This window comes from Megalops cyprinoides, chromosome 20, assembly GCF_013368585.1.
Source record: "Megalops cyprinoides isolate fMegCyp1 chromosome 20, fMegCyp1.pri, whole genome shotgun sequence".
Classification (NCBI taxonomy): Eukaryota; Metazoa; Chordata; class Actinopteri; order Elopiformes; family Megalopidae; genus Megalops; species Megalops cyprinoides.
This window is the reverse complement of record NC_050602.1, coordinates 10332564-10341937: the sequence shown is the minus strand read 5'-3', so window position 1 is coordinate 10341937 and position 9374 is coordinate 10332564. Positions and strand designations below refer to the sequence as shown.

The window sequence follows — 9374 nt, the reverse complement described above, 5'->3', positions numbered from 1 at the left end:
ATATGGGGGCATTTTTGCTAATGCTGCAACACTGTGAGCTATTGGGATCCTTCAGATCCACTCATATTTGGAAAAGGAACGTCACTAACAGTGGAACCAAGTAAGTTGTTATATACTTTTTTATTCTTTCTGTGAATAATCATAATATTAGACCACAGAAAATATACCTGGCTGTGAGGCAGTACAATAGTGTACTTTGGCAAAGCACAGGGTATTAGAAGGGTATGGGGACATTTTTGCTAATGCTGCAACACTGTGAGCTATCTGGATCCTACAACTCCACTTACATTTGGAAAAGGAACGTCCCTAACAGTGGAACCAAGTAAGATGTTGTATACCTTTTGGTCTTTGTCTGAATAATCATAATGTGAGACTGCAGAAAGTATGCCTGGCAGTGTGGATGATGCCTTGCTTTTCCAATTCATGCTACAAGGTGCGTGCTCTTGGGATAGTACAGATTCACTTATATTTGTTAAAGGGTCTCCCATATTGGTGGAACCAAGTAAGATATTTCCTTTATGCCCCTTATTCTTTCTTTATAGTCGTAATATTTCTCTGCTGAAAAATTCCTGGCAACTATTGTAAGATACCGTGCTTCAGTAAGGCACAGATGCATGGATTGTTTGGGGGACTTAATTGCCTAATGCAATATGGCGTGGGTTCTTGTATACATATCCTCTTACTTTTGGAAAAGGGACTGTCTTATCAGTGGAACCAAGTAAGGAGCTTTCTTTTATTATTCCTCTGAGTAGTTTGCCAATATTAAACAGCAGAAAATATGCATGGCAATGTGGTTGTGGGACAAATGAGATGTAATTGCCAAGAGTTGCGTGTGTTTTTTCAATTCACAATATACAATGCCAGCGTAGACATTTTATCAGAAACATTTTCTGGATGTATATAGAATTATGGTTATTACCTTCACTGCCATTACTTGTGTCAATGCATAAATTAGTAAGTCTTCTTTTATAATAATATATGGTAGTCTGTTGTAGACAATGTTTCATGCACACAAAAAAAGAAAAAAAAAACATCAGAGGGTGTAATACAAACATAGTAAAATGAGTTCCTTCAGTGTGTTTGCAAAGTACAGCTCAAAATGAAAAATGTGCCTTCAGATTATGGCCAGTTAAAATGTTTGCAATGTGAACTACATATCTTTACACCAAAGTAAAGGGTTTCTTTAGTATATAATATTGGATGTTGTTTTGCACTTAAAAATAGACAGGCGGTGTTTACATTTTAAAAGTCAAAATGGTGATACGTATGCTTGTCTAAAGAAAACACTGAATACAGTACAAAAGTCACAAGTGTCATATGCTATTGTAAGATGCTTTTAATATGCTTGTTGACCACCTTTCATATACATAATATGGTAGTCATACTAAAATGAATGATTGAATCTAGCCTTTTTCGAGCATATACATATTTGGGTTTTATTATTATTTTTATCAAACTAATACAACTACCAGCATAAGTGTTCTCCTGACATAACTAATCAGTTTTAATAGGAAAATAGGACATATTTTCATAGGAATTATTCTTTAGATCGCACAGGGAGCACTTATTTTTTCCTGATCAAAAAATGTTGTTTTTTTAAAAATAGTAGTTTTGTGATCACATGCATGAAAAGTAACAAAGGACTGAGTCAAGGGAGACAGTCTCACTAACTGATTTGACTTGAAATTACCTTATATATTGGAATACTTCTTGCAAATCATCGTGTGGCAATTTTTGTTAGTTATGCAGTGATGGAAATGCATTAATAAGTACCATTTGACAACTCTAAAAATTATGGTTCACCAATGAACCTTAATCTGTGATTTCACCGAAACCCATGATTTCTATGGAAATACAATCTACTTAGCCATCATTTGTGATCCTGTGTTAATGGACTGCTCTAAACAAAATACCAGAGTACAATCAAGTACTCATTAAGAATAGAAAGAATTGGGTTTGTTAATTCCTGCAACCATCAAACTCAAGTTGTGTAAGTCATAGAAAACTGTAACAGGTGCTTTAAATGGGTTCAAAGTGAAGAACAGCATTTTGCCGTTAGACAGAATTCACACCCAAGTAAAGCAACAAGCAACACCTGCAAACGAATCATTTTTCAAAGTCGGTGGGGAAACCACAGTACGGTTGAACTGACATTTTGGTGTGTCTCCCACAACTTGTATCTCTTTTTGCACGAAACAAATGTAATTTGTAGTGCTATGATAATACTAGTGTCCTTCACAGCTTAAAAACCAGTTTTGCTTCACTGCTTCTGTTGATAGCTCATACGGACATTAAATATGCTGCAAAGTACAGAGAAATGTGTTGTTCAGGCCATGAATATATTGGATGTATAAATGAAATATATTCATACTAACCAGAAATATATTGCAGTATACTGAAACAGCAACAATTCACATATTTTAAATATATTTATTACGCTAAAATTATATTGTCTAAAATACATTCTCAATGTATTTTGTGAATGGTAGCCTTCTGTTGATTCTGTGGTGGGACTGCTTTCAGTGTAGCATTTAGAGTACAGCAATGGCTGTTCTCTTAGACATGTGATTCATATGTTTTACAATTGATTCATAAATGACTAAATATGAATAACAGTCCCCTCAGTGGATGTGCAAAGTATAGCTGAAAATGAAAGACGCACCTTCAGATTATGCAGTAAAAAATGTCTGCCATGTGAAATACATTTCAGCACACAAATATAAAGGATTTCTTTAGTATATAATACTGGATGTTGTTTTGCACTTAAAAATAGTCAGGCAGTTTTCCATTTTATAAAAGAAAAAATCAAAATGGCAAAATGGTGGACATTATTTAGCATTCCAAAATAGTCAGCTTTTCAATTAAATTTAAAGTTCAGAATTACATCAATATATGTATATATTTTGCAGGAAAAATGTGTGGGTGTCCAAAGAAAAATACTGAATGCAACAGAAAATTCAAGTCACAAGTGTCATGTGTGGGACACCTTTAATATTGCTAATACTAGTACTAATAATAGCTCATACTGTGAATACTAATGTACGCATAATATAAGCTTTTATTGAGCAGTCATATTCATACTATGAAGTGCTCATAGTATGAGTATAATCAAAATGGCAGATAGCTAATACTGTTACCATGTTGCTACCATTATTTTTAGATCAGTCTAACAAGGACCCAGGGTTGTCTATCCTCAGCCCATCAGAAAAGAATGGGCCCCACATCTGCCTGGCGACAGGGTTCTTCCCGAAGAATGCGGAGATGAGCATAATGATGAAGGACAAACCAAGCACCTTGCTTCCAGTACAAGACCATGCCCAGCTGCTGGTAAAAGAAAAGACCTATTTCTTCGCTGGAGTGTCCAAAGAGGAGATAACATCTTGTCAAATGCAAAACGTTAAGGAAGAGAAATTGCAGACAGATTCCAATGAAGGTGTGTTCAAGTGGGGTGCCGTTTTCTATTAATGTTTAATTTAGCTTATAATGCTCACAGCTCTAGTTGAGAGCCAACTGGAAATTATTTTTATGTTTTTGTCTTATTCCTACCCATGCCTTTTTTAAAAAGAATACTAATACCGTATTATTGGGTTCAGAAATAATGTTAAGGGAAGAAGATATAAATTTGGTCAATATTGTTAATAATGGATATTGCACACCCAATCAGGTGTGCAATTTCAGATAAATAGACCAAAAACATCAAAAAATCTTTTGCAATCCAAATTCCCAAGCGACAAAGCCTCATCGCCTGCTGACAGGTAACTGGATGCTAAATTGTCACAAGGAGGCAGATCAAAGGTTTTTTATCATATGCATAGCCAAACACAGATAATTTGTCAGAGCCAAAATTATAAATAAACAAATAGTCATACATTTTTATTTTAATAATAATAAAGAATTCTTACAATAATCTGTCGAAAGCAAATGACACAGATGGAGCTATCTCCAGTAGCCTCTTTCAGAGGCAGTCTCTTACAGAGGCCTTTAAGTGAATAACACTATGGGTGTGACTAGAGCTACATTGTTTTGTAATCAAGCTTGTTTATTCTAGCATGCTATCTCAAAGCGGCTAAGAACGGTGGTTGGTTCTAAAATGGTTGCTGCATTGCAAGATTGTTTTCATTATCTGTCTTCAGTAAAATGGGAGTCAATATGAAACTCTTCACTAAGAAAAGCAACGGTTAACTATATCAGTATTTCAGCAGACCCTTGCATTTTATATTTATATTCTGCATAATTCATCACTTTGTCTCCAGCAGGTGACCAGGTGAAAGTCTCGGGTACATATCTTATCAAAATGGAAAATCTTATGTTTACAAATGATCACCATGTCTATTACTCCTTGTGTGTAGTGTTGTGAAGGAACTGTCCATCATTTTAAGCAACCTAATCTACCCATTCACATTACTAGAGACGAATGATCAAGTTTGGTGTTGCTTCTCTTGATGTAATGATTAAAATGTCAGAGATTCTTACTTTAATTAAAAACATGAATTAAGTGTTTATGCATGCCTGTTATTTGATCATTGTCAACACTCTGGAGACTGCATGCTGGAAGATTGAGAACCAAAATGCAAGTTAGCATTGCTACTTGCGTACCTTTGAATGATTTTTGAGCAGTTTTACTTATTTAGTTGGTGTCAATCCAAATGATGCTTGTCTTCTTATAGGTGCATCTGAAGATGATGCATCCAAAAATGAGTGTCCAACACAAGAAATCAAAAATGCAACTGTCCATACTGAAGAGGTTAAGGGTAGGTCTTACAGTTTTCTTTAATTTCTTTCATTTAAAAATAATATATGAGCAGGAGCTCATATATATGTGCACAGTCTAAAATGTCATTCTGTGGAAGTCCAAGCTTCATATGGACGATCCATGGCCACACTCAAAGACAGGGCATAACAATTACCTCTCCCACAATTAACATGAGTTTAAGATAAATGAATAGAGTGAGCTATAACTGTCAGTGTTAATGTAATTACTGTAAGTTTTACTGTATGTCTTAGTTTTTTGTCACTGAGCAGACAGTCTTATCCACAGCAAATTACTAAGTAAGAACACAAAAGTGTATGTAGTGTATGTAATATATGTATGTAATATATGAAGTTTTATGGTTAAGAATTTATGTCCTTCTGTTTCAAATGATGCTCCGCCTTCATTGCTATTGTGAATAGATTGTAACCTGCATATTGGAAATGAAATTATATTACCGTCTGAGTTAGCAACTAAAGAAACAGGAGATACAGGTGCGGTATGTGGTATAGTGTCAATCTCCCCAAACACATCTCCAGCAATATTACTTATGATTAAACCATCTTAAGGATAAAAATAAATATCTGTTTTATAGAATTACAGTTAAAAGTAAATAATATTAAGTATATGTGTATTATTTTGTACTTAAATTTTTCTGTGCAGTTTTTGTGTGATCGTTTGCCAACATTCTGTATCTGGTACATGTTTCATGTTCAGTTTCATTGCTTCTCTGCAAGTACAGTGTATTATTAGCCGTCGTAATTTTTTTCCATTTGTTGCACACGTTACTCTTTCTTTTGTGCAAAACTGTGATAGCATCAGATGTCATCCAAATGTCTGAATTCCGAATTTTCTGAAATGTTGTTCACATAAGATTAATGGCATTGGAATTTAAGAATGTTTCCCAAGAATTATTTACTATCCATGTCCAGTTTGAATGCAAAATTCTTGAAAAAGACGCAGGACGTAGCTGTGTGAGTGATTTATTATAGGAAGTATAAATCAATAATTAGTATTAATACTCTCATGGCTAATAACTGGAAAGACACATTTTGACATATTATTTCAGTTACTGTACATAGCTAAGGCGGTAATGCATTCTGAATACTGGCCTCCATGTTGCAGAAATCAGTGTCAATTCCTTGTTTTACGCAGTAGCCCTTGAGTGAACTGGACACTAAAACAGATGGTGACTTATATATGCATGAGCTGCTTGCAGTCTCATAAAACTGGTCCCTTAAATAATAAACAAAACATACTCTTCCATTCTTTACAAGTCCTACAGTTCTAAAATAGTGTGAAAATCTATGTATTACATTAAAAATAAATACAGCATATTGTAAGACTGAAGAGCTTTTGCACTGTACTTCTTGCCTGAAGGTAGCCTCTCAGACTGGACATGCAGGTTGTGGGAGACATCTTCTGGAACAGCCAGGGCTTTAATATAATGGGGGGGGGGGGGGGCAAATGAAAAATTCAGACTTCAGTGGATTGATAATGTATTCAGAAGTGTTATAAAATTTTAATCTTTAAGCTCACTGAGTGAACAAAGATGTTATACTTAGAAGATACAAATAAATCTATGAGTGATTTTTTTTATAGTAGTGGGAAAGAGCTACTTCTCCACAATACTGAATAGCATGTAAGATGTAAAGTTCTAATAAAGCACAAGATCTGACATGTTTAAGGTCTAATTTTAAAGTTACACAGCGAGAGTGTCTTTATTAATTCAAGTGCAATACCATGTTCATTTTCCCAGACACTGTAGAACAGACTTCGATTGATGTGTAAAGCATAAAGACTATGTTTTGGTTCCACAAAACAGTCAGTGTTCCGACGAACTGTAATTCAGTGTTAATTATAATGAATGTAATTCAGTGTTAGTGTGTAATTCCATACGTTTAATAAGTACATATTAGATTTAAATAGCCGTAATTTTTTAATTATTAGCTGTAATTTTGAAATTATTTATCGCTGTGTCTTGCACAAGGAGTGTAGTGGAAAAGTGGTTGTTACTGGATTACGATGTGGGTCCATTAAGTATCAATGACAAATGCACATTCAGTGATTACACTATTACAGCAGGCATGGTATTATTACGTGCTGTCACAGTGGACTGCGCTGGCTTTTTGAATTATAATTATAGGTGTTGGCCCTTCTAACGGCTTTGTGCAGTATGGTATTATTTAGTATGTGGTATGTAACCAGCATTGACATCACATAACATTTACATCTTTGCTTCTTTTATAAATCACATTTCGGGGCGCTTGCGTGCACAATATGCTAGCCTTTCGCCCCTCTCAATGCAACGGTTAAAACACACAATGTCCCGCAATGGCAGCAGGTTGATTTCGAATGATGGCTGATATTGACTGTCTCTTTCACAGATTACCCCAGGGTAAACTTCATGTCTTTGACGGTAAATGGCCTGAGGGTGCTGTTCGCTAAAACCGTGACGATCAACATGATGATGACGATCAAGGCCATGGTGTTCTAGGGGTGGGTGCTTTGCATCTCTCAAAGCGTTCTTTGTTTGCTGCAAATGCAGAAAACGTGTGGTTTTCTGCAAAACAGGAAAGGCTTGTGGTTTTGTTGTGTGCAACTGCAAGTACTGGCAAAAAAACTATATCTGACTTGTCTCCTGAGTTATATTTGAAACTGAAGTCTTGTAGGTTCGGTACCTCTTTGGATGTTACATTATTTGCTTCTTATCCAGCTCTAATCCAGACACCCTTATCAAAATAGACTTCATCAAATAGACTACATGTTTTCCATTTATATAGCTGGATATTTACTTGGGCAAGTCAGAATAAATGCTTTGCTCAGTGCTTAATGGTACAACAGCAGTTCCCAACTTAGGAACTGAACCAGCGACCTTGGGTAACAAGTGCTGGTCCTAACTAGCGAATTCATGTGAATTCAGTGGATGTGTACAGTCTTCCCTTTTTGCTTTGCAGATGTGTTGGAACAAAGGGTTCGTGTTTTTACAGAAGAACAGTGGGATGGATGGTAGCCTCACTGAATGGACCAGATTTATCCTTTTATACTACTTCAGAGCTTTGCTGTATTACTGTATTTTTGTGCAGTTAACGAATGAGGGGAGAAAAAGAGTGTTCGTTTCACATTTCTGATGTGCTGTGTTTAGGAGTCTGCGTGATAAATCAGAGTATGGTCTGCTGTTTGTCACTCAGAAAGCTTTAACACCAGTTGTAGTGTCGCTTTGGATTGAAATGAAGTGATTATTGTAAATATTTTACATGTTATACTGCTTTGTTGTAGTGCTTTTTCTTTATATTATTTCAATGTTTGTCACTGAAAGTGATTTCAAGTCAACATGTTCATTTTTTTTATTCCTATCTTATATGCTGTATTAGCCTGCATTGGTTACTCTAAATTTGCAATGTATGCGTAACCCAAATGTGTTCACAGTTTATTTGACAGGAACAGCTTGTTTGTTTCCTGTGGGTTGGACATGGCCCGTAGTGGAAAATAAGTTGCACAGTATCTGCTTTGTGGTTAGGTAGGCCTGTTATAAAATATATATCTGTATATCTATTCATCTGAACATGCACACATACAAACAGAAACACACACACACACACACACACGCACACACACACACACACACACACACACACACACACAGTGCAACAGACAGTGAATAACTGAAACATATTGCCTAAGATGAGATCTGACTAAGATAGCCTAAATTGGATTGTGGGTTCTGTGAATGGCTTTTTTCATTGTTTTATTGTTCTAATTTTGCTGTAGTGTAAGATTTTCCAAGTGTATGATTATTTGCATTGCTTTGCATATGCATTAAATAAAAACTAAAATAAATACTTTGTTGTTGTTTTTTTTCATAAAAAACACCTGATACAGAATTTTACCACTGAGTCTTAAAAGCATTCATTCAACAGACCAAAGTAACTGTGAGCAGAGGAACCCCTTGAAGAGACTTGAGATTTGCCAGGATGTGTTGGTTTCCTAGAAAAGGACATGGTCTGTTGCGTTCATGGTTTCAGGTCTAGTCAGAGCATTGAGTTTCCAGCTGAGGGCACATGCATCCAAATCCACATGGGGGAAATGTTGAGGGCAAGGGGGCTCTAAATCTGCCTGAAGAGATACATTGCTGTTTTGGCCACTTAACTTTATTTATCTTAGTTTATTAAAGAACCTGATGACAAACATCATCATTTATATTTATCTCCAATTTGTCAGGACATTATTATTCACGTGTAAAACCAGCTCCATAACACAGTGTTTTTCGTTTTAGGAGGTAACATTTGTCTAACTAAATAATGAATGTTACAGTTGTCGGGAGAGTACCAGGCATTTTATGGTTCTTTGCCCTGGTCTGGGTTTTCATGATTCCTTTCATTACTCAGAACCAGACCAAGGGCAGATAAGATAATTCAAATACACACACACACACAGCAGGCAAGAGGGCAATTGGTCTACCACCATAAATACCCCAAAATCAGTGGCCACAGGTCAAATACCTACTTAAGATAAGCAGCCATTGCTTTAAGAATTGCAAGAGTTACCTAGAAGTCATTCAGATACTTTAAAACCTCAAACTAATGATTGACTGTTTGGATACATATTTGATTTTGCCAGATAA

The 9374-nt window shown here is 35.7% G+C and overlaps 1 long non-coding RNA gene across 1 annotated transcript; it reads left to right on the top strand.

Moving 5' to 3' along the window:
* Window positions 1-3362: 3362 nt before the first annotated feature.
* LOC118796154 lies at window positions 3363-7848 on the top strand. Its single transcript, XR_005005840.1, has 4 exons — window positions 3363-3433; window positions 4668-4751; window positions 7138-7249; window positions 7708-7848. It is a non-coding gene; the product is annotated as an uncharacterized LOC118796154 (long non-coding RNA).
* The last annotated feature ends 1526 nt before the right edge of the window (window positions 7849-9374 follow it).